Consider the following 9888-nt stretch of genomic DNA (forward strand, 5'->3'; position numbering starts at 1 on the left):
GTTTCATAGTATTCCATTGTATGAGGCACCATCATTTATTTACCCGGACTCTACACACTTAGGTTGTTTCTACTTTTCAGTATCTCTACCAATGCTTTATAAATAAACCTTGCACACTTTCTTAATTGCTTTACGAAGATAAAGTCCTGGAGGAAAAGGATGGGTCAAAGGGCATGTGTGTTTTGACACACGTTGCCAAATTACTCTCCAGAAAGGTGCAAACAGTGTGTGAGAGTTTTTACTCCCTCACACCCTCACTCAGTCGTTCCCAGGAGAAAATTTCCCAGCATCAGATGTCAGGGAGAAATAATTTCCTCCCATGGAATTGCTCCCAGTGGGCAGCATTATCATTCAATGCCTTTACCCTCAGCCACTGGTGTCCAAGTTCAAGCTCTTTCAAATCCAATACTGTGAATTTATAAAGGTCAGTCTATTGTTTTCATCCTCCACTGGTTTGTCTGACCTTGGTTGCAGACTCACCATTTCCACCTCTACTGGGGGTGGAGGGTGAAGGAGTGGGGAGGGAAAGACTAAAAAGTCAAGAGCTCCAGAAAGAAGCAATAGGTCCCAGCTCGTTCTTGAAAAGGCAGGGACCTCAGAAACAAAATGGCTGGCTCTGCAGCATCATCCTGTTTCTTCCTGCTTGTAAAAAGGAAAAGAAATAAAAACGTTTGAGATTCTTTTAAGATCCAGAATCCTTTATGGGCTGAACCACCCAAAACAATGGCTCTCAAAAGAGAAAAGTGATCTCAGCTTTTAGCCTTGGCTCTTACGTCATAATTCTGGGTTTATGGCAGTCCCCTGGGCATTCCTGCCTTCCAGGCTGGTCATTACTAGATTGAGATAAAAAGAAGACAGATTTTGAAACAAAGTTAGTGATGAGAGAAAGGGCAAAGGTGCAGGTATAGAGCTAATGGGGCAAAGTGCGACATAAGGAATCAAGAGAGGACGCAGAGCAGGAAGGGGACAGAGGAAAAGAAGGGTAGAGCTGGGCGCTCTCGCAAAGCCATCTCGATTTGCAGGTGTGATTCAGAGCAGCAAGAATGTAGGAGGGCCCAGAGCACAGGAATGTCCGGGAGTGACCCCGATCTCCATCCCACCCCCCCCTCTCAAAAAGCCACCCCAAATAAACATTCAATCTCAGTTTTGTTCCCGAAGCCTCTCCTTCAAGCCAAACTGCACCCTTAAGCCCCTCCTCTACAGAAATTCTGGAGCTGTCACCGGGAGCATCTAGAATCACCATCGAAATATGCAGCCAATACAGAATTCCTTTTCAATATTCTGGGCCTCTAGGTACCGTTTAATATATTAATTATGTAATTTACTGATTAAGTGAATTAATAAAGAACCACTACTCTCGAGATTTTTGAGATTTTTCTAAAGCTCTTGACGTGACACTTCTCTTTAGTCTTTAGGGCCCAAGAGAGCATAACAGCCGAATGCTAATGGGAAAGCCTCTGGTCTCCCGGGTCTGAATCCAGGGATGCACCTCCCAGCCGCCTACCTCATCCCGCAGTGGGAAGGTGAGCCATGAACAGGGAGACAGGACAGAAGGGAGAACAAAGGGCTCTGATGGGGAAGACGCAGGTACATTTCAAGGGCCTTGAGGAACTCAGGGCCTCGGAGAGTAGAGTCAGATTCCTGCTATTCGGCTCAGTATTTACAGGCCTCTTTAAGGGTGCTTTTAGTGGTAATAACTGTGCTTTTGCTAATCTTTGTCTAAATTAAAAACTGGTTGGAAAGGCTTACTGTGACTCTGGTCTCAAGAATGAGGATTCCGTGCACACCAGCCTCTCAAGTGACAGAGGAAAGCAGATGAGCTCAGTTCTTTCAGAGGGTTTTGTGGACCTTGGATGAGGGTGACATGAGCCTTAGAGGAAGCCCTTTGCTGAAACGCATGGATGTAAGAGAAACCACTCTATGGCCTGGCCAAAGTGTCTGAAAGGGACCCCTTGCTCTAGGTTGATTAGAAAATAAGAGATCCTTCCTGTGAGTAGGCAGGGGAGTGCTCTTGTGGACAATGCCAGTGTCGTGGATCCTCTTTCTCGTGCACTCGGGAAGCAAAGCATCTTCCCAGCAGAAGCCTCCATGTCGTTTCCTGCCAAAACCGAGCAATGAATTTGAAAATTGGGCCAAAAGAGCTCAGTATATATGTCAACACTATATAGAGCTTTGTAAAGCTGCCCTCATTTCACCGATGGATACTCTCTTCATTGGGGACTGGGGACTCCCAAAGTGGGCTCGGAGGAGGTTAATAAAGGAAGAAATTGTGACATGTAGCCTCTTTTGTCTTCGAGGTTAATAACTGGTGTGTCTTTAATACCCTTTGGTGGGCTACATTAGGTAAAGGACTTACAGGGGCGTCTGCTAGTTTGTTAAGAGTTGGTGGACACTGGCCAGAAAACAGTGCAAATGATTTTTGTGTCCCAAGAAATTTTTGGACCAACTTGAAAACTTGGTTAATCTAACCTTATGCTCATCCATGCCTTTTAACTGGTTTTCCACATTCATTTTTCTTTTCCTGGTGTGGGCAGTCTAAAGAGCAAGTCCCTGTCTTTTCATGAATTCTATGAAATCATACTTTAAAGGAAGGGAAAGGGGGAGCCATGTTGGGTGTCTATGAGGCTCATTGCCAATGCCATGGGCTCTTTGTAAGGAAACTTCACAGACAGCCAGGAGAGCCCTTGCTGCTCTAATACGGTGCCTTGTTTGGCTGAAGCTCTGTGGGGCAGTGGGATTGATTGTGCTCCCTGATTTGGCTTGTCCATTTGGTCAGACAACTGATTCTATCGATCGCTTCATGGAACTTGGCCAGACATTTGATTGAATTAACCAACCTGAGTGGCTGTTTTTTCTCGTAGACAGAACCAACGCCTCAGGTTACCATTAGACATTTTACTTCTGGTGTTTAGGGCCTGGCAGAGAAAAAGCAATATCGACTCTTCACAGTAGCAACTAAAACCTGGCAGATTCACATCACCGGCCAAATTCCTCTGTCCCCTGTCAGCCAGTGTACACGGGGAGGGGTACCTCCCAGCAGCAGCTTCCACTGAGTCCAAGAGACTCTCCTTTAGCTGTACTGTTCTGCAGCATCCTCTCTCTTCTTCTCGGCAGGGTCCACCAGGGACTTGTATTTCTGCAAGAATCCTTGGGTATATTGTGTGCTCTCCTCTGCTTAGTCATTCAGCCATAACCTTTCCATTTAGAATCCTGCCCTGCTGATGGTTCAACTCCCTAGTTCAATATTTTACATTTATCTCTATTGAATTCCAGTTGCCTTCTGTTACAAGAGGCACTTAAATTAGCCGAGCCTCGCTCCACAGGCTCAGGCTCCAAGTCCAGGACGAAACTGTTTAGCACTTAGGGATCACTGGCTGTATGAGGGGCTCGGGCATATACATGTGTCTGAATGGGGCATTTTTTAATGATGGTGAAGGCGGCAGACTTGGGTGAGAGCATGGGAGCCACTGAAATTATAAAATCTCAATCAGACTTCCTCAGTACTGGGGGGAAATGGACTAGAGACATTATTTGGAGAAACAAAAATAACAATATAGCCTTGTAGTAAAAGAACAGCCAGCAAATTCCAAGCACCTGCCAGATATGGGCACTGTTATTCACATACAACATATAATGTAGCCCTTTCCTTATCCAGGAGATTTACAAAATATTATGTCATTAGTTCACTTGTTGCCCTCCCACTGATGATGGCAGGAAGTAGTAAGATTTTTCTTATATTTCAGGGTTGGAAGAGTGGTTCAGGAAGGGGGAAATGCTTGTAGTATGCAGGGAGTAGCCTGCAGCTCAGCTGGTCTATTCTCATTTTCTTGCCAATGGATCACAGCCAGTGAAAACCAGAGAAAATAGACACTTAGGACGAGGGTCTCCGGAGTGAGCGACCCTAAATCATGCCATTCTACGTACCAAGCCATCATAGAAAAATCTCAGCTTTAATGTGGAAGGAAATGAAAAACAGACAGTTCCAACCAGTTTTTCTCTCTAGATGCAACACCCCCCAACACACACACGTTTTGGAATCCAGATTTTGTAATGCAGCAGTTTGATAGCTTCTTTGGTTTCTCCCTGGGGGAGCCAGTGAGCATCTTTAGTCCCATAAAACTCTACAAATCATAGGGCCAAAATGCTGTAAGAGGCTGGAAAGTCCTTTGCATCTGTGAGTCCACGGTTTCCTTCTGATTCCCTGACATCTTCTGTCTCCACAAAGGTGAAGGGAATAGAAGAAGAAAAAACCAACTGTAGGAAGTAGGGCTGGCATGGAAGGAGATTTTTGTTAGGTGATGACTTTGCTGCTTCTTGTTTGTCTGTGGACCCCCTTCTTCCTCTCTAGAAGTGGACAAGCAATAGCACTGTTTCTGAGGAAAGAAGAGGAAAATGAAGTGGTACCCTGAAGGAACAGTGAGGCTGCCCAGCCAGCTCTTCGATTAACTTATATATTAAAAGGTCAAATACAAAAGATGAAAGGAGAAAAACAGAACCAAGGACAAATACAAAAGAGTCTCATATGCCTGTAAGAATAGTGCCAGGAAGTCTAAAGCTTGGAATGAGCAGAGGCTTCAGAAAAATGTCAGGGACAACACAAAAGCTTTTAGTAGCTATGTTCAGATTTAAAAAGACAGGCACGTTGCTTGCAGAACTTGGTGCAAGGTTAAAGATGAGAAGAGAAAGGAGAACCACTGAAGTATTTTGTTTCTTTACTTTCAGCAGAAGAGATCTTTCAGCAGAAGAGAACAGAATCGATGTTGTTAAAGTAATCTTGAAACTCACACTAAGCAAACAAAAAGTAAGTAGTCACCTGGAGGCTTTAAAAGTTTCCAAACCTGGAAACATATTTCATGCCAGAATTTTGAAGAAACTTTTATAAATGCTCATAAAAACCACAATTCAGAAATGATTGAGGGAAGAAACCAGAAGACTAGAGATGAGAAAAATCTGGATTTTCATAGAAGAAAGTGGGTTCCAGATTGCACAGTCTGGTGAATTTGATACGGATCACCATAGAAATTCTAAGATTATTTACTATTCAAACTGTCTATGAGGTCTTAGAGGGGAGATAGAAATCACTAGAAGCTAGCATGGGTTCACTGAGAACAATGCGTATTAAGTGGCGTCCTAGCTCCAGATGGTAAGATAATGTAAGTCAGCTGATACTGTAGATAGGGCAAGGTCTTGGACAAAGTTTGCCTTGATATTCTTGTGGGTTGAATAGGAAATTGAGCACTGCATAACACTTTTAGCTAGCATCATGGTGAGTTGGCCAACCATGCCCAGGTATTGGATTATATCAACACTGTGGAAACATCTTGTAGTATGTTGAAGGGTTTCATCTCTGGCTCTATCATCTCTATTTTATAAAGGACTTAGACAAAGATGCAGAAAGCACGCTTATCAAATTTATGGATGAAATAGCAGAACCAGGACTCAAACTATCTCTATACACTCTAGGGATGGCTAAAACTAACAAAGAGAAATGCAATAGGGATAGAATTAAAATCCTGTACTTAAGCTTAAAAAATTCAGCTGTGTAGATACAAACTGGGGATACTTGATTTAAGAGTAATTCATGTGGAAAAATACTTAGGGATTATTGTATAACTAAAATATCAATAGCAAGTTACAGTAATATAAAGCTTCTGAAACATTTCCTGCAATCTCAGACCGCTGGTAGAGGTATTCTGTCCAAGATAAAGCAGGCAAGCATCTCATTGTCCTGGAGAAGTGTTCCTAACTAATCAGAGCTTCTCCAGGGAGGGCAAACACAATGGTGAGGTATCTCAAAACCTTATTATGAGAGTAACTTGGTGATAGCTGGTGGAACTAAATATATTCCTAGATATACAACCTAGAAAAGTTCTTGCACCTATGCACAAAAAGACATATATAAGAACTTCCCTAGCGGAATTGATTGTGATGGCTAAGAACAGAAATAACCTAACTGTCCATCAACAGGAGAATGGCTAAAGAAAATATGGTATATTCATAAATCTCACAAACAATTAGAATGGGAAAAAGAAGTTCAATAAGAATACCTCTAGTATGAGAACAATTTATTTACATTTTAAGCTGTGCACAATAATACTATTTATTGTTCAGTGATACGTATATATGAAGTAAAACAATAAATAAATACATGGAAGTGAGGACTACCAAATCCAGAATCGTGCTTACTTCTCAATGGAAAGGGAGGGCAAGGCAGTATGTAGTAGAAAAACAAGAGCTTTACTTCCATTAATAATGTTTCATTTTTAAACTGGATGTTGGGTACATGGGTCTACATTGTTTTAATCTTTATCCCACTTCTATTGTTAAAACATCCAAAATACATTAGAAGGAAGTGTTTGGTTTAACGTAAGTAAGAGATTTCTAAGAAGATTGGAGCAGGACACCACAGTGGCTCAGAATATGGATCATGGGTTAGACAGACTTGGGTTAAAACCTGTCTGATGCTTATAAGTCCTGGGAAAATTGCTTGACTTCTCTGAGCTTTTATTTCCTAATATTGATAAAGTAGATAATAATAGTATCAACAATAGAATTATCATGAGGAATAATTTAAAGGAAGTATATAGATGAGAGCATAGTAAAAAGCACAGAATTAGTGTTGCATAAATATAAAATAATTATGAAAAATAAAGGAAGAGCTGTCCATAGATAGAATGATTATCTTGTAAGATGCTGAGCTTTGCAGTGGTATCAGAGTTCAGGTTGGGGGTGGGGGGTGTTGGATGATGAACTGTCCAAGGTGCTGGAGGCGGGGACTTCCGCGTCCAAGGGAGGCTACAGGAAATGTTCCCTATTGCTCTCACACATTGTTGAATCTAAAAATTCTTTGTTTCAAACACTGGAGAGTCATATGGGTGGGCGCTTCTAAGAAAAAAACGCGAGCAGTATCACTATAAACTTAGCGGCTTAGAACAACACAGATTTCTCATCTCCCAGTTCCTGCGCATCATGCTTAGCTGGGTCCTCTGCTAAGGGTCTGATCTGAAAGGTGCAGTCAAGATGCTGACCAAGGCTGTGGTCTCTTCTCAAGGCTCAGTCTGCTTCCAGTCTCACATACTTGTTAGCAGAATTCAGCCCCTTCTGGACTGTTGGACAGGGGGCCTCAGTTTCTCCACAGAAGCCTGCTGAAAACCATCCTCAATTCCGGGTGATTGTTGGTGGGGGACCATCCTCAGTTCCTTGTCACACGAGCTTGCCCAACAGGGCTGCTTGCTCTAACAAAACCAGCAAGGGAAGGAGTCTGCCAACAAGAAGATTTTACAATCTTATGGAACATCATCATGGAAGTGACAGCCCCTCACTTTGGCCATAATCTGTTAGTTAGAAGTAAGTAACAGATCCTGCCCATGCTCAAGGTGAGGGGATTACACAAGGGTGTGACTCTGCGAGGCAAGGATAACGGAGGGCCATTTTGGAGTCTATCTGCGGGAAATGAGTGAGAAAACAAGAGTACCAGTGCTTCCTGTGGAGGCAGACACTGATGAGTAAACACAAGGAGGGGACGAGTGAGATTAAGAAGGAGCAAAAGGGGGAGAGTTAGGGAAGCTGTTGGTCTAAATAACCAGCAAAGCAGAACTCAGGGAAGGGGAGTGGTTTGGGGAATCCCAGGCTGACGGAGTTGACGTTTTGGCTAAGGGAGGCTGCTTGGCATGAGGACAGGTTGTGCCTGGAAGTCTTGCCAGAAAAGGTCCTGTTTTCACAGAGCATAGAGAGACAGTTTGTGTTCATGTACAAGGTAGATTTAGAAAAAGAGAAAAGCTGTGTGCTAAGATCCGGCTTGGTTCTGTACCAGGAAGTATATCAGTCCTTTGTCCCCTGGCATCCACTTCATCCTCCTTGGGAATTAGTTATTTTGTGCTTTGCTATCTGCGACTAAGGCTGCCTGACACCCATCTCGGTGTGTTCAGCTTTGTGCCACAGATCATCGACCCTCTGAAGAGTAGGCAGAAAAGAATCAAAGGGAGAGGGGCTGAGGATAAAGCCCCAGGATGGTCACCACAGTGGCCAGAGAGCACACCTGAAGGACGGCCCTGGATCTCATATATCTGCAAAGGGGCCCAGAAACTCTAGATACAGTACTGGTTAACCTCTAATTAGATATATATATTTTGACATCTTCTTACTTTACTCTTCTCTTGTGAGTGTCCAGAGGTGGGGCAGAGTGTCTGAGTCTATAGCTCTTACTTTAAATAGGGTCTAGAGAAGTTTTAAATCAATGCGTGATAGATGCATGTAAAGCCTGCAGCATGGTGGCTGTGAAAGTCTTAGAGCCATACATCTTAGGGTTGGAAGGAACCTTCTAGTTGAATCCTCCCATTCGAGGCTGGAATCAGGGATGACTTGGCTCAGCTACTACAGGTTTTTCATGACTTTATGTCTCTGGTTTTCTGGATGAGAGGAAAGCAAGGAGACTTTTAAATCTCTGGCATATGAGAGTCCTGTTATGAGTTCAGGAAATGTACGGAGTAACTTGGGTTCCAAGCCAAACAGTCTTGACAATATTTTCCCCAGACAACCATCCCATAACATGTTTCAGTGATCTTTCCCTGAGTAGAGCTGATTTCTGCATCTCGTGAATGTCTCCATCTCCAGCCTAAGGAGATGGCTTTTCCTGCTCTGTAGGTGTCAGTGACTCAGCACTAATGTATTTATGAATCAGACCAGCATGGGTGAGCAATGAGTTCACCCAACACCCTGGAATAAAGGGGCAGCAGGAGGCCCTGATGCCTTTATAGAACACCTAGGAGGTTCTTCCAGGCATGGACCTGGCCTAGGAGGCTTTATCACAGAACTAGAAAATGTGCTTTTGAAGGAGTAACAGGAGTTGCCCATCAGCTCCTCAACCAAGACCTGCAAAAACTTGACTCATTGAAATCTGAGATTTTCCTCTTTCCAGGTGTATTGGTAAGGAAAGGAGGGGAAAGGGAAGGGAAGCTGGGACCCATGGGATACCTCCTCTGAGCCAGGCACTGTGTGAGCTTCCCTCTCTATGTTGTCTCATTTGACATCTGCTGTGCCCTCTACTTTGTGGCTCCTTTGAACTTGCAGCATCTAGCGTGATGCTTAATTCATACTAGGAATTCAATAATAGTTGCTTAATAAAGAAATTAAATCAATATAAGGAGGTGGATAGAGCACTAGCTTCAGAGTAAGGAGACCTGCATTCTAGCCCTGACTGTGCTCAGCTGCTGGATGACCTTGGGATAACCTTTCACTCCAAGCCTCAGATTCTTTATTTATAAAATGAGAAGTTTCAATAAGGTGATCGTTGAGGCCCAACCAGTGCTAGCTCCCAATGGCTTTATGATTTGACAGGCATGGGAATGGGAGAATCTTGTATTTCACAAGGAAAGAAAATAACCAGTGCAAAGAGAGGCATGCTGCTTACCAGCTCAGCCTCCCCAGATATGAACACGCTCAGGGTGGGGGCTGGAGACATATGGAGTCAGGAGCCTGTCCTCAGCAGGGCCAGCAGTTCCCATGGGCTATGCCCACAGCCTTAGCCATCAAACAGTGCACAGCTCCATCTCTTAGCAAGCACAACTCAGCTTGAAGGAGCACAAAGTAACTAGCTACAGTAGAAATAATTATGAAATTCCCTGAAATAATTACAATTTCCAAACAAATAATGCCCTGTGGTATGTGTCAATGCCTTGAAACACACACACACGTACACATACACACACACAACTACAAGAGCTCTTTGCCTGAACGCTGATGAGTACCAGCCTCAAAATATGCCTTGAGGGCTTCCCTGGTGGCGCAGTGGTTGAGAGTCTGCCTGCTCATGCAGGGGACACGGGTTCGTGCCCCAGTCCGGGAAGATCCCACATGCTGTGGAGCGGCTGGGCCTGTGAGCCATGGCCG

At 43.8% G+C, this 9888-nt stretch overlaps 1 long non-coding RNA gene across 1 annotated transcript in view; it reads right to left on the reverse strand.

Annotated features, from left to right (window-relative positions):
• Window positions 1-442: 442 nt before the first annotated feature.
• The window catches only part of LOC113609179 (uncharacterized), a 314685-nt gene continuing 305239 nt past the window's right edge, over window positions 443-9888 (reverse strand). The window contains exon 5 of the long non-coding RNA XR_003428534.1: window positions 443-2098. This is a non-coding gene — a long non-coding RNA (uncharacterized LOC113609179). The remainder of the gene's footprint in view (window positions 2099-9888) is intronic.

The sequence above is a fragment of the Aethalodelphis obliquidens genome, unplaced genomic scaffold, assembly GCF_003676395.1.
Source record: "Aethalodelphis obliquidens isolate GAN/ISIS:26980383/991018 unplaced genomic scaffold, ASM367639v1 scaffold55, whole genome shotgun sequence".
In the NCBI taxonomy this organism is placed as follows: Eukaryota; Metazoa; Chordata; class Mammalia; order Artiodactyla; family Delphinidae; genus Aethalodelphis; species Aethalodelphis obliquidens.